Raw genomic sequence first — 17,365 nt, forward strand, 5'->3', positions numbered from 1 at the left:
CCCCATTCTGGTGCATACACAAGATTTTGGGGTGATACACACCTTTCCTTGTCACAAAATGGCACCTGCCTGCTTACTATGATTGTGACTTCCAAGACTGAAGGAAACAAAATTGAAATAATAAATATAGTGTGAGTAAAGTGTTTTTTTGCTCAACAAACAGGATATAGTAGAAGAAGTTTGAATTATTTCTTAGGGTGTCAGGTCCCCTTTAAAAAGTAGTTGGGACTTGAGATTTTCTGCTTAAAGGATCTTTCTGTTTTTTGACTCTCCGTACCTTAAGTCTAAAAAATAATTCAAACGTTAAATACACCCAGTAGGATTGTTTCTCCTTCAATAAGGATTAATTATATTTTAGTTGGGATCAAGAGATCAAGTACACGGTTTTATTATTACATAGAAAAAGGAAATCGTATTTACAAACTGGAATTATTTGATTATAATGAAGTCTATGGGAGATGGCCATCCTGTAATTTCGAGCTTTCTTGATAAAGGGTTTCTGGATAATGGATCCCATACCTGTCCTTGCAAATGTTGTTGCAGTCTTTAGAGTAATGGACAATCCACTGGCTTTGTAGTACATTGCATGTTGTGTCCCATTTACTTGTTTCCTTTTTAATTCCCTGCATTGAATGGTTTATAATGGCACCCAGCAGATAATGATAGCAGTGACTTGGGGATTGTTATCGGTAGGCTTCTCCGTAAAACAAAGGTCACTGCAGCGAAATGTAACAGATGGTGTTTCCCTTGTCAATGTGAAAGCATTTCATTTTTTTCAAGCTGATTTTCAGTACGTCCCAAAACCTTATCATCAAAGACACATGTTGACTGCTTCGTGCATGTATGTGGATTTGAAAAGCTACTTTTTTTCAAAAAACAATTCTAAGCAGTCATTTCCAAATTGTTTCATTTTTTTATAGTATTCTGGTGCACATGCCTTAGTCCATGTGACTTTATGGCAAGTTGCAAATCTGTCAATCTGTCTGGTGGGGTCCAATATTATGTATAAGGGCTCACAAGTCAAAATCACTAAGGGTAGAACTCCACAAGCATTTTTCTCCGAATCGACGCCTGGCGACAAAAATCCATGCAGGTTGGATGGAGACGCAGGATTCTAATTGGACTGAATGAAAAGTCTCCGGTAAAAACTACATTACATCCGACGCGATACGACTATCGGATGTGGACTCGGAAAGCAGCGTCTTCATCCGACAGTCGGACCGTGTAGTTGTTACCTCCGACTTTTCATTCAGTCCAATTATATCTTGAAGCGTGCGACTCCATCCGACTTGTTGTGTGCGTTTTGTTGCCGGGCGTCAATCCGACGAAAAATGATTGTGTTTCAGTTATACCCTAAAGTGTTGCTTGTGGTTTTGTGACTGGCAACATTATTTTATGGACATTCCCAGTTGCTTCCAGTAGGCATTTAGTTAATAAGGGGTACAAAATTTGGCAGGTTATGAAAGTTTCAACGCATTTCTATGGTTTTTATATGTTATTACAGTTTTGCTAATGAAGATGAATTGCCCTTTAATCTGCCCTTAATCCCTTTAAGTTTTATTTCTTATCTAAAACTGTTACAAAGTATCTTAAGTATCTATTCTGGGCTCTCTGCCAAGAGCCAATTAAGTTAGATACTTGGAATCCTTTTCTGGCTGTTCAGTGCAGCAGATCAAAGCGAAACTTGGGATATTTTAGTTCAAATCAGGGACTGCGGGTTGAGCTGTTAAAAGCGGGACTGTCCCGCTCAAATCAGGTATGCTAGATGCAAAGATAAAGTTGTATGAATCAAAGGTTTGTACGATTTTCGGACCGTTTGTGGACATTTTTCATACCATGTCGATTGGACAGGTTAGAAGAATTCGTTTGACTAATAATATCTTTGCATGTATTTAACAATATCAACAGGTGATTGTCACTTCTATTTGCTGGATATAACTTTTGTATGATTGCTGTCAATTAATAGCCAGCACATTGTCTGATTTGTTATTTTACTACTTTATTTATTTAATCTGAATGGTAGGTCAGTAAATTGCAATGAATGATTGTTTGGCGTATAAATGAATAAAATCTGCAGGTCTATGGCCAGCTTTAGTCTGCTTCTTTATATAGCCAGAAGGGTTTTACATATAAAAACTGTACAGTACGATTCCTTATATTTTTCACTGATCTTAAGAAATATTTTAATAGCTTTCTAGTGAAACAGGCATAGCCTTGGCAGCATTCCTTCAAGGATTTCTTCTTGCAGTTCAGATGAAATTGACATTTATTTGCTCTGTCATCGGAGACTGCGGGGAAAACGTCTATTGCTGGCATTCGCTTTCTCTCCTTTATACCTCGCCTGCCCCATTATTCTAGGAATAAGGAGGAGAATATTAGTTAAAACATTATTCAGCTGCTGCTCTTTGAAACATTTGTCAGTTTAGTGAATCATTTTCTTGTGTATTGCATCCTTAAGCATGAAGCTAATTATGTTAATAACATTTATTTTTATGCTGTCCCTGCTGTATTTATATATGCCTTTATATGAAATGATTAACATCTGCAAATGCAAAAAGCCATTAAGCCAACAATCCACAAGATTACTTTGTTGCAAAGAAAATAATTCATTATCTTTATACCAAAAAAAGTAATTGTAATTGTAGTGTATGTTCATTTTGGAATTTCAGATTTTTTAAAGAAATGTATTTGCTTCCGGGTCTGTTTTCATAAAAACTGTAAGCACCTGATATGAAATTGCATTGCATTCAGCTATAGACTGCTTGTACAGGCCAGTGTCAGTCTCCACCAGTTGAATTTCCTATTAGACTCAATCAGTCTGTGATCACATATTAATCAGTAAATGGAATCTTTTTAGTCTCATTCATGGCGCGGTTAGGCGGCAGTTAGTCAGGTAGGCGCAATTGACACTTTTACACTATCTACAGATTCACATTTTATGTGTATACATTATCACATTCTGTCTGGATTTCTTATTGCACTTGGCATGTGGTTTTCATTGTATTTTTATTAGGGATGCACTGAATCCACTATTTTGGATTCAGCGGAACCTCCGAATCCTAATTTGCATATGCAAATTGGAGATGGAAACATTTTTTACTTCCTTGTTTTGTGACAAAAAGTTATGCAATTTCCCTCGCCATCCCTAATTTGCATATGCAAATTAGGATTCGGTTCAGCTGGGCACAAGGATTAGACCGAATCCGAATCCTGCTGAAAAAGGCTGAATCCTGACCGAATCCCGAACCGAATCCTGGATTCGGTGCGTCCCTAATTTTTATAGTGCAGCAGTTTAGCAGCTTTTGTTGCCTGATGCCAGTACGGTTTTTAATTTCATGGCAATGTGCATCTTTCACTTGTTAGAAAACCTTTGCTTAATACACTCGTATTTATGCTCAGCTCTTCCCATTTATAATGTTATTTGTACCTAAACTATAAAACGACAAATGTGTTTGTCCTGTATTACTACTTGCCCTTTTTATATCTGGCTTCATTTCAGATATTTTCCATTCTCTGAACATTAAGGAGGTGTTTTGTGTGTGTGTGTGGTGTGCACGTGATAAATGGGAGTCAGCAGCCAAGCTCAGTCAGAAGTACCCAGAAGAGATAATAATTAATGTTTCAAAGCAGTTCCAGTGCAACATTTTTTATCCACAAATACTAAAGGGAAAATATACACTGTTTAGTGATGTGCGAGCTGGGTCGATACCCACGGGTTGGGTGGGTTCAGGCGACCTCGCTCCACCATTTGTAGGTCTTGGACGGGTTTGGGTTGAGCGACCTTAAACTGCTGAATTGCGGATTCCGGGTTTATAGTCGTATGCCTGTCCTCCCCTTTAGTGACATCATTGGCGGGGCAGCGCTGGTGATAAAAGGTAAGCGGAAGTCAGGTGTTGGCAGGCGTGATCCGTGAGTGCGCGGGATAGGGTCGGATGCGGATCGAGTTTTTCTCGACCGGCACATCTCTAACGCTGTTCACAAGTTAGGTTTATGTTTTCCATTATGTAAACAGTAATGTTGAAGACATTTCAACTTAAAACTTGTTTATTTTGTAAAAAATTTTATTCTAGCCTTTTCCTGTACATTACCAGGAGAGGAAATCCAAAGTGTGACACTTCTCTATGGGGTAGATTTATCATTGTTTAAAGGGATACTGTCATGGGAGATTTTTTTTTTTACCAAAACCCATCAGTTAATAGTGCGGCTCCAGCAGAATTCTGCACTGAAATCCATTTCTCAAAAGAGCAAACAGATTTTTTAACATTTAATTTTGAAACCTGACATGTGGTTAGACATATTGTCAGTTTCCCAGCTGCCCCAGTCATGTGACTTGTGCTCGGATAAACTTCAGTCACTCTTTACTGCTGTACTGCAAGTTGGAGTGATATCATCTCCCTCCCTTTTCCCCAGCAGCCTAACAACCGAACAATGGGAAGGTAACCAGATAGCATCTCCCTAGCACAAGATAACAGATGCCTGGTAGATCTAAGAACAGCACTCAATAGTAAAATCCAGGTCCCACTGCGATACATTCAGTTGCATTGATTAGGAGACACAACAGCCTGCCAGAAAGCAGTTCCATCCTAGTGCTGGCTCTTTCTGAAAGCACATGACCAGGCAAAATGATCTTTCTGTACTTGGGGTCACCATACATTAAGCCTACTAAAGATCATTTAAACATTAATTAAACCCAGTAGGATTGTTTTGCCTCCAATAAGCATTAATTGTATCTTAGTTGGGCTCTCAAAGTAGCAGGTACTGTTTTATTATTACAAAGAATAACAAATAATTTTTCAAAATTAAAATGATTTGCCAAAAATGGACTGTATAGGAAATTGCCTTCCCTTTGCAGCTTTTTTCAAACTGCAATAGTAATTTTTTCAGGTCCAAGTTGCTTTAGGTGAAACTTTGATATTGATGTTTCTCTCAGGTGAGTCCTGTCTGTTGACTTAAGCAGGTAATTGAGGCCACAATAAAAATCTTTTGAAGTGCATTTCTTGTTCAGAGACTTCAAACTTCAAATTTTTGCACATACCTATTTGAGTAACTATAACTCCTGTTTCCGTCCTTTAAACATTTTGCAAATTGCCTGGTTAACAAGCCTTTTTCTCGGGGAAGTTTTGGTTTGTGTATTGAATGAAATTTTTAGTAAAAGAACTTAAGAGCTAGCTTCTCACAAGGAACATAATTGATTTCTTTGGCTCTGGAGTAATTCATCTGCCTCAGCAGTGTGTCATATTATTTCTCCCCAACACCTCATAATTTAATAATAAAACACGCTGGTAATAATTATCTAATAAAAGATCATTGATGGACACATTCCAAACTGCTTGAACAGTTGCCTCAGCCCTCTGTTTATATTGTCTCTGTCTTAATAGTTTTAGTATACCTTAGCAGCACATATAGATGTGAATATTCTACATTATCTTAAGGTGGCCATAGACGTAACAATTACGATCTTTCTTGGAAAAGATCTTTCCAAAAAAGATTGTTTGTTTTAATACACACATGTAGAGCTGAATTGTCACATATACAGGTAGATATACAGGTAGAAACAATTTTATTGTTTTAGAAACCATAAAATTCTACCTCCAGCCCGATTGACGAGCCAAACAATATCTTCTTCTGAAATCGGTTGGCTCTTTTCCCACCATACATGCACCAAATATTGTGTGAAAATTAGTTTTGTACAATATTATCTGTGTGTCTATGGCCACCTTTAGCCAGTTTTATGCTTTGTCTATTCCTACGGGATAATAAAACAAATCCCAGTTTTTCATATTGCAGATTAATTTAGCAGCAGCAGTACTTTAGGGCCCTTTGTTTAGTAAAGGTTCATAATTTCAATCTTTTATATAAGATACAAATCTCTTTTTTATTTCTTTAATGAAATCGAGCAGTAATTTACTTGCCTCTACTGCATTACTGCATTGTAATGTTGTGCATACAAACCTAAGATCAGTGTATAAAAGATAACACAGAAAAAAAAGAAAAGCAATTAAAAAGCAGAGATATGATAAAAACAACGTTGAATAGGATTTGGATATTGTGTATATATGATTATGTAGGACAAAGCTTTTTTTTTTTTACAAGAAAAAGAATATCATGGTATAAGAGAGCATAATATGTTTGGAATGGATCCATTTGTCAGTATTTAGTCAACTTGATGAAACCAGGACTGCATGTAAACAGCACAAGAGATTTAGCAAGATTTATTAGGGCACAAACCTAATACACGGGGAGGCTACATTTTGAGACCCTGTTAGCTCTGAAGCACTGGCACCAGAGTGTCCTGTTGTTGCAGTAGTAACAGTGCCAGCAGGGTGGGCCGACAAGTAATGCTGGCAAGATCTCCTCCTCTGCACCAGCCAGCTTGAACAGTGCGCAGAAATCTCCACAAGCAGTCTGTTGTTAGGAAGATGGCCAACCTGACAGGAGACTTCCCAAAGGTAAGACTCTGGAGGAGTGGAAAATGGTTCAAGTGGACACAGGGAAAGGGGTGTGGGTTTCTCAGGAGGCTCCTCTTTGCAAGGCACTAATTGATTCTGGATGTAAAAATGTTTCCCTCTTCCCTACTTTCCTTAGCTCCTCAAACTTTTGGTGCTGTGAACTCTCCTTGGTGGACTGATAGCCATGGACTGACCCCAGTTGTGTTTATGGTTGACGCCTTTTCTGAAAAAAAGTACGGGCCTTCCTATATTTTAATTTAATTTTCACTATTAATAACTTTGTCATGAAGCATAATTTTACTGGCTAGGCCGGTCATGTGTCGAACCTAGTTGTGTTTCAGGCCTGATCTCTAATGGTTTTGCATCTTGCATTGCACACTGCCCAGCGCCTGGCTCCCCTGAACAGCAAGGAAAACTAGTCTGCTGATATCATGCAACTGGACCAGGTTCATTTAAATGGAATGCCTGTTCAAAAACAGGGTCTTATTTTCTTAATCTAAGTTTTTCATTAAACGTTAATTAAAAATGTAACTAAAGCCAACTGTACATGAAGTCACAATTAATAGCAGTTTCTATATGTCTTACATTAACTCCTCTTCTTTCCCTGACTTCTGGTATCTTTGCAACATTGTATCAGGAGTCAACTCTTTAGTCGGTAGCAGTAGTAGTAGTCAGTATTTAAATAGTTATATACTTTATTTATATAGCACCAATATATTACGCAGTTCTCTACAAAGCATTTAATCATATTAGCCACTGCCTCAGTGAACAGGCCCACCTTTGGCTGTAGACTGCAGCACTATGAGACTGCTTATGAAAATCTCAAGGGATGTCCCTGTAAAGGTCCCCATACACGGGCCAATATAAGCTGTCAACAGATTAAATCAGCAGTGTATGGTGGATCCCTGATCAATATCTTGCCAAAAGTCAGGCAGATGTTGATCAAACTTCCTGTCAGATCAAGGAATGAATTGGTATCGTTAATGTGTTCCTCGAACCAACTGCCTGTATTCTGCTTGGGTTCGCTGGGCCCTAGGGCTCACGATTGGATCAGCCCAATATTTCCCACCTCAAGGTGTGCATATTGGGGAGAGATGCTTTTGTTTGACGACCTTGCCAAACAAGTGGATCTCTAGTCTTTTCTTTCGAATTTGTTGTAGTGTAATTGCTGCTTCTCAAACATACTTTGATGGTGTGTTAGATAAACGGTAGATCAATGTACCAAAAAAACAAGGTAGCCAGAGACAGCCCAATAAATCTATTGACTCAGACCGTACGGACTGATTCTTACAGCATGTGTATGGTGTCATCTGAAGAGCCTGCCTGATATATGTGCAAAAAACAGGTATATATTGATAGGAGAGTTGGATTTTCCTAATGGATCAAGAACTGCATCTGCACATTTATGTGGCCCAATTAATGAGCTGATATTTCATTACCTTCCCATTGTTCTGTTGTTAGGCTGCTGGGGGGGTTGATATCACTCCAACTTGCAGTACAGCAGTAAAGAGTGACTGAAGTTTATCAGAGCAGAAGTCACATGACTGGGGGCAGCTGGGAAACTGACAATATGTCTAGCTCCATGTCAGATTTCAAAATTAAATAAAAAAAAACTGTTTGCTCTTTTGAGAAATGGATTTCAGTGCAGAATTCTGCTGAAGTAGCACTATTAACTGATGTGTTTTGAAAAAAAAAAACATGTTTTCCTATGATAGTATCCCTTTAATATATTTCTCTGCCAACTTGTTGTGAATAGAAAACTCTTGATCACTATATATCTGTACAGTTATTGCAAAGATCACTGTAATATACATTATTTGTACAGTTATTTAAGGGCATACCAAGAAATATATTTGTCACCTATTTTGGAGAATAAATAGAATCCATTATCATAGGCTTTTAAAAAAAAAGCCTTAAAGGAAATACCAGCTATTCTCTGAAATAAAACAGAATGTTTAAAGGAATGACAACATTAGGTTCATTTATAATTCTGTATATATTTGTGTATTTGAGCACAAAAGCTTCCTTCTTTTTTTAGAACTTGCAGGAATTATTTTTATTATGTCTTAAAGGTAAATGAGAATGATAAAAGGTCTCAGAAATAAAAGGAATTCTTCTACTTAGAAGGATAAAATATCTCAGAAATAAAAGTAATTCTCCTAACATCAGCATTGGCTGCATGAGATTAGGCTAGCACTTGGCTGAATTTTAGCTGACTACTGTACAGAAAGCATATTTATATTGTAAGCATTTAGAAGCTGAACAATGAAATGATTATTGTTATTTCTAGTAGACAGCGTTGTTCTTATTGCAACTTTCTACAGTGATTTGTGTTTCTATTTGTAAATATACAAATTGTGCAACTTTTATAAGAGAACAAAATGGTGGTATTCATTTACTAAGAAAGGGGCTAAATTGAATAAGTGCAGTATCCCAGAGCAACCTAAAACAGACATATACATGTGCTAGTAAATGTGCTATTTCAAAGAAAATATTGGTGTTTTGTTGCTATCTGTGAGACTGTATATGCTTAAACAGTAAGTGCATTCTACTCATTTGTACCCTGTATGTATGCAAATATTCTAAAAAGTATACTGTTTCCCTTAATAGCTACATATGTTTAGTTGTCAGATTTGTGGGCCCAAATGATGGCTATGTTTGCAGTTAAGGGGTTAATATAAAGTTAACTGATTATATGTGGCTCAGTAATTACTTGGTTTGTGCTTTGCAAATCTGGCTTACACATCGGACCTTTTGCCCCATGCTTCCTTGTGTTCAGTTTTAATGCACTCAACCTCAGGGGAGCGCAGGTGAAACATATTTTAAAGGGGACTGTACTTATAGGGAAATGAGTAAGCGCCAAAGGCAGGTGGAATGCAACATGCTGCGTTCCACCTGCATTTGGCACTAAGGGTAGCACTGCACGGATGGTTTCCATGCGCTTCTGTCGGATTAGACGCTGGACGACAAAACGCCCTCTTCAAGTCGGATGCGACGGGAAACAAGGTAAGTCGTGTCGCGTCGGACGAACTTTTCAGACTTTTGTATTACTTACTTGTTTCCCGTCGCATCAGACTTGACGTGGGCGTTTTGTCGGCCAGCGTCGGATCCGACAGAAGTGCACGGAAACTGTCCGTGTAGTGCTACCCTTACATGTGCCTATGTGTCCATAAGCAAGTGTCCCCTGTGTTTTGTTCTGCTCTCCCCTGTGGCTGAACACAGGGGAGTGCAGGGCAAAATGCCTGTGTGTAAGACCCCTTACACCACTGGCGTATCTATAGAGGAAGCAGATCCCACAGGCGACCCGAATTGCAGGGTCTGCTTCCTCTACAGTCTTGAAATCCCCTGGCGGGGGGCCCGGAACACTGTTGTTACGCCCCTGAGTTTCTAAATGCATGATGAGTGCATGATGAGTGCATAAAAACATTGCATTTACATGCATTTTTTTTTTAATTGCCTATTTTATTATCTTCTGAATGCATGCGAAGCTCAATAAAATGCAGCATGTGGAGTCTAAAAAACTCTTATTAAACATAAATGCCATAAACTGCAACTCTGAAGTACAGCCAAGCAGACTATAATGAAATCAAATAGCTGATTCATTTAGAAGTGCTCAAACCTGTGTCTCAAATGTGCATCAAAGCCCATTAAATACTACCCATGTGTAAGAGCTCTTATGGTTGCACAATGCCAATCTACCAAAGTTGCTGTGGCAAAAGTTCAGCCCTTACACCTGCATCACCTGCATTCTTTGGTGCATCTAAAAATGTATTCTGAGTGCATGGAATGTGCATTAATTTCATGTATATGCATTCTCTTAAATTCAATGTTGTAATAAAATCTTACCCCGGTGGGGGTCGGCGGAGGCACCCACCTTGATGTTCCGCGCTGGTTCCTAGGGAGCGCGCGGCGCACCTCCTTGCGTCTTAAAGGCGCAGGCGGGGGACAGTATATGCAGACGCGCTTGCTGAAATCCGTATGTGCACCAGGCCCTCCAAATATGACGGGCAATGGCGCAAAATTTAAAAGTACTTAAAGATACATTTTCTTTTATCACATTGCCCGTTATAGGAGTTTGTTCCTGGTGCTTCCTGAGCTTTAGCTATTCCTGTTTTGAACCTGTTTGATTCCTGTCGTGACCCCTGCCTGGCTTTTGACTATTCTGACTTCTGGATCCTGACCCATGCCTGAATACCGACTACCTCTTCTGCTTAACCCTCTGATTGACTTCCTGGTTTGACCCTTGCCTGCCTGACTACGTTTATTCTCTGCCTGCCTCGACCCGGCCTGATCTGACTACTCTTTTGCCTAAACACCTTGTACTACGACCTTCTGCCCAAAGACTTTGCTTTACAGTCGTGCCCCTCTGTCTATCCAGAACCTATTGCCTTGCACCTCTCGTTTAAAGGAGAAGGAAACTCCCTTGGCGCAAAACCCTTCCCCTGTGTTGCTCCCTCCTCTCCCCTGGGCAAATGCCCCTAACTTGTTACTCACCCCTCTGCGCAGGTCCTGTCCACGGAGTTCACAGTCGCCATCTTCTCCCACGCGCATCTTCTTCCTGCTTTGACCGGCATCTTCTGGCGCATGCGCAGTAGGAACATTTACCGGTACGGCTCTACTGCGCATGCGCCGAATGTCACAAAGTTTTCCGATTTCACTTTGTGACGCTCGGCGCATGCGCAGTAGAGCCGTACTGGTAACTGTTCCTACTGCGCATGCGCCAGAAGACGCCGGTCAAAGCAGGAAGAAGACGCGTGTGGGAGAAGATGGTGACTGTGAACTCCGTGGACAGGACCTGCGCAGAGGGGTGAGTAACAAGTTAGGGGCATTTGCCCAGGGGGACAGGTAGGCCAGGGGGGAGGAGGGGCAACACAGGGGAGGGGGGGGTTTCCTTCTTCTTTAAGTCCTGGTGGCATCCAAGTAGCTGAGGGCTCCTCCCGAGGCCAAAGGCAGTCACACTACAGGTGAAGCATGAGCTGAGACCAGGGTGCTTGGCGTTTGTTCTGGTGTTGGGTGCCGACCGTTACAAATGTTTTCTTTTGTGAATTCACCTCTCACCTCTCTATTTAAAATGTATAAACAAGTCCAAGCATTCTAGATAACAAGGCCCATACCTGTATAATTAAATAAATTAACTGATTTGTTTAGGTGCACTTAAAGTTGCTTGTTGAATGCACAAAGTAAGGGCAGAAGTACAAGTCAAGTCTGATGTTGTTACACATGTTTAAAAAACAAATGTAATTATTGTTAAAAACTATAAAATATATGAAGTATATGCCATCCGACATGACTGAAGGAGACGCCTCTAATGATAGACTTTTGGATCTCATTCAGATACACTGACTGTCTGACATAGATGCAAGATATTATGAAACCTTTATCTTATGATATTTGACATTACATTGGAGGATCAGATATTGTAGCACCCCACAAACTCTCATGCAGTTGCATGACAAGGTTTTTTAGGACAGATATAATGTTGGACCAAAATCTCCCATGCAGCTGAGCCCTATTGTATTTTTACAATATAGACAATAATAGTAATAATTGGATTTGCTAAGACACTCTGCATGTTTTAGCAGAGGCAATTCTTCGTATTGGCAGGATATTTTTTGGCATTTCGTAGCCACCACAAGTAGCTGCTACCAGTAGCTCTGTGTGGCTTCACCCTAAAGCACAAAGAGTGAGTGGGCGTTTGATTATACAAACCCTTGTCATGTTTTCAGTGACCTTTGTTTTGCTTTACATGAATTTTATTTATCACTTCACAGTTCAAATCTAGACATAATGCCTCATGTCATATACAACAGCAGATTCAGCTATATCGCTACACTGTGATGGAGCCCAACCAAGAATTTGCATTTTTCAGCTGAGTCTATAGCAAAGCAAACAAATTGCTGTAGTGGAACACAATCTTCTTTAGGCAGTGGTCACACTGTGTATTTTTGGTTTTTCACTTGACTGCAAGGATTTACCATTGCCCTTTAAACAGCAGATGATCCATTTGATTTTCTCTGTCCTTTACGTACTAAGTTTTATGCTGAGTTTTTAGCTTGTTTTTTTCTTAATTTAAATACATATCTTTTAATTATGTTTAGAAATGGAACAAAGCAATTCATTTTCCTTAGCATTCTACCTTTCTATGTTCTATGGTTACATAATAATTTGATGCAGGACAAACATACTTTAGCTATAGGTGCAATTTACCGGAAATACAATTGGCACGCCCAGTGGGTTAGACTTTCCTTCTCCTTTACTTAAAATCCAAAGCAATTGTAACTACTATTTTATATTATATGAATCTTGTCCTAAAGTTAGGAGATATATGTATTAAACCTTCTTGTTATGTTGAAAGAATAAGTGCTTGACAATGCAAATAATGAGCCTCAAGGATTGCAATGAATCAGCATTAACAAGCTTATGTGCACTTTAGTATTATCCTGTATCATACATTACTAATATATTATTATCCACATCCGTTCCTGAGCCAATGGATCGTGCAATCTAATTCCCTGCCATAGTCACACAAAAGGCGCAAATTCATCAGAAGCCAGTAACCCACCATTTTGTGAGAAAACTGAGTACACAGACACACCGACCAGATGCATGCAGACAAACTCAGAGAGAACAAAATTCTACATACAATGTTCCCTGGCTGGGCTTAAAGTCAAGGTACAAGGAGCACTGTTAGTACATGGCGTGACGCCCTTTTAAATTTGCCTTTATGATTGTGAAATCCTGTGGAAGAAAATAGCTTTTTTCCAGTGGTTGCTTTGAGCAGTCTTTATTCCATCAGTTTGTTTTCCCTCACTCACTTGAGCCAGTCACTCAGTCTTCATGTGCACAAAAATGTGTTTGTGCTTTTAGTCAACAAACCTAGTAGTACCTCTTCCCCTCCAGTGGCCTTGTGGCAAGTACCAAATGTTTAAGATTGTATGTCTTGGGCTTAGGTGAAGTGCAAATCCATGGAAAGAATCCGAGAGTAGTTTAATGCCTGCAGAGGCCGCAAGGTAACTTTGCTTTATCTGTTGTCTTCAATGAAAACAGATTTCATCCCAGTCTTTACCTCGGTCCTTTAGTGTTTCAATCAGACAGATTTGATTTTCCCATGGCCCAAGTGCTGAATGACCGGATCAGCCCGATATCGCCCAGCGATCCTCTCTCCATAACTCAGGTGTATAGTCAGCTTAAGTCACTTCTTCAGTCAGTGTATAATTTTTTAAGGCTTTCTTTAAACAATAAGTAATGAAAAGAAAACAAGGAAGATGTAATTACATGTTACATGTAATTACATATCATAAAGTACAGATTGGTGAGGTAGAAGAGTACATAGGTCATAGAAGCATAAATTCAGGGTCACATTCACAGTTTGTTTAACCACATATTAATCTCAATGGAGTGTGAGTGTTGGGGTTTATGGTCTCTGGTACCTTATGTATAGGCGTCTTACCATGTTTGCCAGATACTTTCATACTTTTGGGAGCAGCCTACGGGCCAGTAAGTACGTTTAATAACAGTAGTACTTTTGCTAGCATTTCCCTTTATTGCTTTATAAGTGTTGGGGATTATCGATTTTTTTGCATAGTATAGAAGTGTTAACATAGCTCTTTGATTATTATAGGGAAAAATATCATCAATAATTCCCATCAGACAAACCTTAGGGGAAACAACTTGGGGGAAATTGATATTGGAATGTAGTTCACACACAATTTCCCACCACTAGTGTTGAATGTTGGGGCATGACCATATAATGTGAAAGAATCGGGCTCTGGGTCCCTGGAATCTTGGGCAGTTCACCCTGTTCCCATGTCGAATTGTGGCTAATCATAGTAGTATAGTTGATGTGAGATTTTAAACTGTGTTAACCTGTCTCTGGATGAGAAAAGGTAATTGTATGCTTTGGTTGTGGCCTCGTCCCAAGCCTCTGAATTCAGACTAGGCACAATTGCTTTCCATTTTTTAAAAGATGCTTTGAAGGGGGGTGGTTTTATTGCAGTTGCACTCCGGTGTTACCTAGCCACCAGCTGTGCTAGTCAACAGCCCAGAGAATGCTCTCTACCCCAGGTGGTACATAGTTCAACTGCTGTTGCTAGAATTGTTGATGAAATGCATGTCGTAGTTGCAGGTAGGCAAAAAATGTTGTTGGGTTTTCAGGTTTGGCCAGTTTGATTTGGTCATAGCTTTTTTTTGGCTATTCTTATATCCATTTGGTAGTTTAACGTTTTCTTCCACATCTTTTGGTTTTGGTTGCCATTTTAAAGCATTTGAGATCATTTTAGCTGAGCAGCCTATCATTTTCTGCACTTCTTCATATGACTTCCCCTTTATTAACTTTTTAATCAAAGTACGCTGTTCTTCTGAACAATGTCTGGAAAAACCCATTTTACTCATATTTTCATAGAGAAATGCAGTATAACCAGCATGCACAACATTTGCTGCCTTCCTTCCTTAAATAAGGGCCGTAATTGACACCAGTTTTTTCACAGAATGAATGAGCTCACTAATTGAACTCCACACTGCTATTTTTTGAAACAAGCTATTATGATTTTGAACACTGCTATTATTTGGAACAAGCCACTCAGCAGCATTCATTTCATGACTGTTGAGTCTGTTGGTTTTTTATCTTCTACACCTACTAGTAAATAATTTGCCATGTAGATGTATAATTTCTACCATAAACAGAGGTTGATCAGGTTAGCGATGTCAGAATGCTATTATTCTGAACACAACTGTATCTATATTATCTAAATAGAATTTAGATGTTTGCCTGGGGCATGTAGTGGTTTCTCCTGTACCCTAGGTAACCGTGGCTATACACGTTTGCAGGTTTTCAATTTTAGAGGTAGGATAAGATCCTTCTGTTCTTTTCCCCTTTTTCAAAAGTTTTCTGCATGGCATAGCCTTTTCCTGGTGGTTTTGAGTTGTGTTTTGTCAAGCTTTGTGTGCTTCACTTAGAACTGCTTAAGTGTCTCATCTGTGAGGTTGTGGGTGTAAAATATGTTGTTGTTCCGCTATCATGAGGCCTTGTTCGGCATTGGTTACTTTTTCATTTGATGCCTTTTTCACCTTGGCTATGGCCCCAATTAAAATTTCCCTGATGGTAGCTTAGAAGCATCCCAGACTATATCAGTGGAATTTTATCCCAGTATTCTTCAAGGGGTTTGGAGTTGAGTTGGCTTGGTAGACCATCTCTTGGGAAAGCCAAAGCAGGCTGAGTCTCCAGATTTGCGATATCATTTTTAATTATACCAAGCCATAGAAAGGAACCTGAGCTTCTACTACTTCAGATAATAAAAGGTTTCCCTTTATCTGTAATCTATATATTCCTAATTTTATCAATGACTAAAGGTGGCCATACAATGCCATATCCAATTGTTTTGCAATGTGTCTGGATTTAGCTTGGTGATGTAAAGAGTGAAATGGTTAAATAGCATGAACCTGTTCTGTATTTCATGTTATTCCGTGCATTGTGTGTTGCACAAAATCTTCTGTACACATAGAACAGATTATGGCTCTTATGAACTGTCCCTGTATAGTTAATATACAGACATGGGATCAGTTATTCTGCTGTTTTTATCAAGTAATTGATTTTTTTTTATAATTTTTTAATAATGAAACAGTACCTGATCCTTGCTAAGATATGAATAATCCTAATTGGAGGCAAAACAATTTTATTGGCTTTAATATTTAAATTTGAAATATTTTACTTTTAGTAGACTTAAGGTATGGTGATCCAATTTACAGAAATTACTGCCCCCTTATCCAGAAAACTCTAGGTCTCGAGTATTCTGTATAATAGGTCCATGCTTGTAGTTGTAACATTCCTAACCAAGGTTTATTTTCAGTATCATTTAAAACTGTATGGCAGCTTCTGTGAAAGGATCTCCGTTGTAGCATTTAAGATGAAATCCAAACCCAGGTTTATTTTGGCACACATACTTGCTATGTTTTGGTTCTTACCTCTAAGCACAGACACTTAGATTTTTCCTTGGTTACTTTAATGTGATGTATATACGGTTCAACAAATATTAGTAATTGCTGTCAAATAGTTGCATTTTATGTTTGTTTTTATATGGCTTTACTGGAGCTATTTCAATGTGTGTTTATTGTGGCAGCTGTTGAGAAGGAAATGTATTAAATGAAGTATGTTAATCTGAGTTCAAGAATCCTTAAACAAGCTGAATAAGAACACATCTTCTATTATCTCTTAAATGAGCAACAGTTTTTTTACTGTCTTTGTACTTTGCAATAGAAGAACATGGTCTAAATGCCCTTTAAGACAAAGGTTATTTGTGTAGAGTTCAACAAAGTAAATATATCTTTAAATGTACAGTAAATTCCCTTTTATCCTCTGTTAAAGTTTATTTCATTCTTAATTCGATTAAGTGATTTCCTGTTATTGGCTAATTTAAGGTGACCATACATGGGCTGATTGAAGCTGCAAGCTTGTTTCTTTCAGATATTATTGAAAGATCTGCTTGTTTGGTGACCTTGCCAAAAAAGCAGATCTTCAGGTGTAAGGTCATCTTAATTAGCTTCTTCAGTTAGTGTATAATCTTTAATTATACCAAGCCAGAAAAGTGCACTACTACTAAAGCAACTAATAAAAGGTTCCACTTAATTTATTAATTAGTATTTTTACTGTTTTGGTGAATGACTAAAGGGGGTCACTCAATAAGAGGATCTGTGTCCAATTTGGCATGGTCACAATGAGATGATCCTATTGTTGACCCTAGGGATAATAATCAGTTAATTCACTAGGCCTACATAGGACCACATCAACATACCTATGTGGTCTTTGTGTAACAGGATTTTCAAACCTCTTTGAATTGATATCTGGCCAATTTTCAGTCAGATATTGGTTGGGCAAGCTGTTGGAAGATCCCATGCACAGTGGGCCCATAATCATAAGACTT

The 17,365-nt window shown here is 38.8% G+C and overlaps 1 protein-coding gene across 1 annotated transcript in view; it reads left to right on the forward strand.

Moving 5' to 3' along the window:
* nlk.S (nemo-like kinase S homeolog) overlaps positions 1-17,365 on the forward strand; it is a 115,988-nt gene that overhangs the window by 30,938 nt on the left and 67,685 nt on the right. The window lies entirely within an intron of this gene.

Source organism: Xenopus laevis, chromosome 2S, assembly GCF_017654675.1.
Source record: "Xenopus laevis strain J_2021 chromosome 2S, Xenopus_laevis_v10.1, whole genome shotgun sequence".
Taxonomy (NCBI): Eukaryota; Metazoa; Chordata; class Amphibia; order Anura; family Pipidae; genus Xenopus; species Xenopus laevis.